Below are 4,497 nucleotides of genomic sequence, written 5' to 3'. Positions count from 1 at the left end.
ATGTTAAAAGAACATGAATATACATATATATATATATATATATTTCTTTTTTACTCTTTATTCTGTTTGTATTTCAAATAGGCTTTTTTTGTTTTCTTCTGCAAAAAGCATTGTCTCCATTTGGTCCAAGGCTTGGGAGAGGGCTCCAGGGCGGTTACAAAGCTGCCTAGTGGCTGCAGAGTGGGGTTTCAGGCAGAAGCTCTGACGCCAGAGGGGCTCCTCAGAGGCCGCTGGACTTCAGAGACTCCTGTTTGTGCTCGAGGGTGAGCCTTTCAAAGAGATACTTGCCCAGCACAGCCTGCGGACCAGCCAGCCAGTGGAGGTTGGTCAGGTGGTCGCCCATCTTCTTGATGAGGTTCACCTGCTCCTCCAGGAAGTGGCTCTCCAGGAAGTCATAGAGGTGGGAGTCTGCGTGGGCAGAACCCAGGGCGCACAGATCCGATAGTGCCTTGTTCAGGTTCTTCTCCCTAAGAATGGCGGCTTCCACAGCGTCCTGGGTTTTACTCCACTCATCTTGAGAAGGCTTCCGCGCATCCTGGAAGAGGGCGCGGCCGCAGCACTGGTTTTGCATTTTCAAGAGACGCTGGGCACCCTCACACTTCTCCTTAGCCAGTTGGCGAAAAATGTGGCCCACACTGTCCAGAATCCCATTGCTGCTGTCGAAATAGAAGCTCAGAGAGAGGTAAGTGTCCACAGATGCATGTTGAACAGGCGGTGGACGGCGGCCTCCACCTCGATGGAATAATTCCGATGAACCTGGGAACTCATGGTTGATCAGTGACAAGGAGCTAATCTCAAAAAATGGGTGTTGATCTGTCCTGGAGGCTGAGGATAGCTGAGTGGCTGATTCCAAAGGTTGCGACAGGAATAAAGGTTGGAGGGTGGTCGGGGGCTGGAGCAAGGAGCGTCCCTGGGTCTGTTCATTCCAAACACTGTTGAAGCAAATGACAGATCTGCAGGACCGCCGAGCGCACTGCCTCAAATAGGCTTTGATATAAATGAACAAGAAGTCCAAGCAAGGACAAAACTTACCCTTCCCCCCACCAAAATAGCTGGAGATACTAGAATCTAGATCTGGGAAGGGATTCTTCCATTACTTTCTTAACATTCCAAGCCACTAGAGCAGTGGTTCTCAACGTATTGTCACCTTGTAACCAAGCAGTACCCCATGGGGCCTTCCTAGGACAGACCCATCCCCTATATCCTCTGCTGTGTGAGAAAGAAACGGAAGAACATCTTCAGGGGTAACAGCACATTTTGGCTTCTGTAAGAAACTTGCTTGATTGCTTGGGGCGGGAAGAACCGGGTTCCTGATTGGCTGATTCAAAATTAAACGGCTCCCTCCCGCCTTGGGGACTTCCCGCCCTGTGAAGGGTATAGAAGCCTCGCCTGACTGTTAGTCGGGGTCTCACTCACTTCTCTCCGAGTGGGACCCTGTCCGGACAGTTTGTGTAAGCTTCTATACTTGTGTAAATCCTTTGCTAATCTTTCTACTTGGTGTTGGTGATTCTCAGGTGTCCTTGGTTGGAACACGGGTCGCATTTACCAGGGAACTCGACTCCAGGCGTGTGGCTCCCGGACAGCAACAGCTGTAATTCCTCTCTGAAGTACTCAGATAATAGTATCTCAGGCATATTTCTTGAGTTTTCAGATGCTAAAAACCACCACCCAGTGGAAGAAATTAACTCCTTGATGATCATGAGCACATAGCCCCCAGACCTTCTGGCACCAAAGGATGGATAATGTTACCTGCCCTGTGGCCTCAACATCAACCAATCAGAGGATTGTGCACGAGCTTATCACATTCCCTGGGACGTCCCTCCCTCACCTGGTCTTTAAAAATGCTTTGCTGAAATCCTTTGGAGATTTCAGGGTGTTTTGGAACACGGGCCACCCCTCTCCTTGCTCGATCCTACAATAAACCTTTCTCTGCTCCAGACTCCAACTTTTAGGTTTGTTTGGCCTCACTGTGCTTCAGACATATGAACCTGCATTTGGTAACAACCTGACCAGCTTTACCAGCGTCCCCCGATAATGTGTCAGATATTCAAGTTTTAGGGCCCTGTCCCAGCCCTATGGAATCAGCAACTCTGGTGGGGCTCAGTGATCTGTTATACAGGCCCTCCAGATGATTTTTATTCACCTTAAAGTTTGAAAATATCTGCGTTGTCAGCTGGCCAAAGCGTCCACCAGCAGGTGAAGGGGAGTGGCGCCTGGAAAAGATAGGGACCAGCCAAGGCAAGTACAGCAGCATTTGCCGTGGTAGTAATGGAGAATGCCTTTTCTCCACTGGTTGGCACAGACTAGTATCTGGGAGCAGTGGCAGGGTTATTTAGGATGCTTTACATTTCAATGTAGAGTGACCGCTGTCCTGGTTTGCCAGGGACTTGCCCTGTGTGAGCACTTAAAATCTCATCCTGGCAAATCCTGGGTTTGAAAAACTTAGGGAATAACATGAAATTTAGGGGAAACATGATCTAGGTTTTGGGCAAGTCACAAGTGCTAATTAAAACTAAGCAAGTTGGACAACATCTAGCCTTCTCTACCCAGTTGCGGGGAGGTAAATCTGATTGGGTGAAAGGACTTATTGTTAAGAAATCTTTGTATAAACATCCCCTTCTGCTTAGTCCGCTGGTTCTCAGTTCTGGCTAGACACTGGCATCGTCTGAGGAGATTTTAAATGATTTTATTGGTCTAGGATGACCAACTCAGTGTGAGGGTTTTTAAAAAGTGCTTCAGATGATTCTAATGTGCAGCCAAATTTAGGTGCCACTGCTTAAGCTTTTGAACGGCTGCTACATATTTTCACCTCATCTTCCTATGAGAATATACAACTGTAGTTGAGGTTTTTTTTTTTAACTGTCTTATTATAAGATTTACTGTCTTAAATAAGATTGAATGTACAGAAAATCCTGCTAGTCCTTCTGGTATAGCTGGATACTTAGAATAATATCGTTAAGATATATACCATTTAAGTATTGTGACTGGCCTTTTTAAAATTAACATATGCATTGAATTAGTACCATCTCTTTTGAAGTTGTCATGTTGTGGATCTATACCTCTAATCTGCTGCCATTGCTGAATATCTGGACACCTCTTATTAGGAATTGCTTTTAAAAATCTTTAGGGATTAAAACCAAGATTGCTGTATTATTTGTACTGCGACCACAAAAACCTCACACAGTTCCCCCGCTCTACCTTCTACCCCCATCTCTAACCCTTGGCAACTTCTAATCTGTTCTCCATCTCCACAGTTTTGTTATTTTAAGAATAATATGTAAACATAATCATGAATTACTTAATCTTCAGGGATTGGCTTTTTAAAATTTTTCCCTCGGCATCATTCCCTTGAAGTTCATTTCAATTTTTGCATATATTAATAATTTGTTCCTTTTCGTTGCTCGGTAGTATTCTATCATAAGATTTTATCACAATTTGTTTCAACATTCATCCATTGAAAGACATTTGGGTAGTTGCCAGTTTGGGGCTATTATAAATAAAACTGCTATGAACATTTATATGTAAATTTCTGTCGGAACTTAATTAACTTTTTGTTTCTTTTGGATAAATGCTCAAGAGTACAAGTACTGCGTTGTAGGGTGAATCTACTTTTAGGATTAAAAGAGACTGTCAAGCTGTTTCTCAGAGTGGCTAAACCATTTTATTTTCCCACCAGTGATGTGATATAATTTTTCTACATACTCGCCAGCATTTGATGTTGTCACTATACTTTAATTTTAGTTATTCTCTGATATCTCATTATGGTCTTAATTTCATTTCCCTAATGGCTAATGATGTTGAGCATCTTTTCATGTGCTTCTTTGCCATGTGTATATTCTCTTCCATGAAATGTCTGTTCCTGTCTTCTGCCTATTTTCTAGTTGGATTTTTTAAAGTTGTTTGGAGAGTTCTTTGTATATTATAGATACAAGTCATTTGTCTCATATGGGATTTTCAAATGTTTTATCACTGTGTAATTTGAGTTTTCATCCACTTAAAAGGATCTTCTATGAAGCATTTTTAACTCATTTTGATGAGATCCAATTTATCAGTTTTTGCTTTTATTGATCATACTTTTGGTGTCAAGTCTAAGAATTATTCCCCTAGTTCTAGATGCCAAATATTTTCTCCTATTTTTTTTTCTAAAAATGTCCTGCTTTTATATTTAAGATTATGATCCACTTTGATTTAATTTTTGTGTAAGGTGTGGAGGTTAAAGTTCATTTTTTGTTTGTTTGTTTTTGTCGAGGGATGTCCAACTGTTTCAGTACCATTTTTTGAAAAGTCGGTTCTTCCTTGATAGCTTTTGCACTGCTGTCAAAAACAAGTTATATGTATTTATGTCAGTCTATTTCTGGGGTCTCTATTCCATTCCATTGATCTATGTATCTACTCTCCATCATTACTGCAAAATCTTGAAATTGAGTAGATTAATTCCTCCTATTTTAATCTTCCTTTACAAATTGTTTTAGCTATTCTTCAGCCTCTTCTTACCAT

The 4,497-nt window shown here is 42.2% G+C and overlaps 1 pseudogene; it reads right to left on the bottom strand.

Moving 5' to 3' along the window:
- Positions 1-220: 220 nt before the first annotated feature.
- Positions 221-768, bottom strand: LOC103090002 (ferritin light chain pseudogene; annotated as a pseudogene).
- Between the last annotated feature and the right edge of the window lie 3,729 nt (positions 769-4,497).

Source organism: Lipotes vexillifer, unplaced genomic scaffold (assembly GCF_000442215.2).
Source record: "Lipotes vexillifer unplaced genomic scaffold, Lipotes_vexillifer_v1.1 scaffold1608, whole genome shotgun sequence".
In the NCBI taxonomy this organism is placed as follows: domain Eukaryota; kingdom Metazoa; phylum Chordata; class Mammalia; order Artiodactyla; family Lipotidae; genus Lipotes; species Lipotes vexillifer.
The sequence above is the reverse complement of the archived record's forward strand: the minus strand, read 5'-3'. Positions and strand labels throughout refer to the sequence as shown.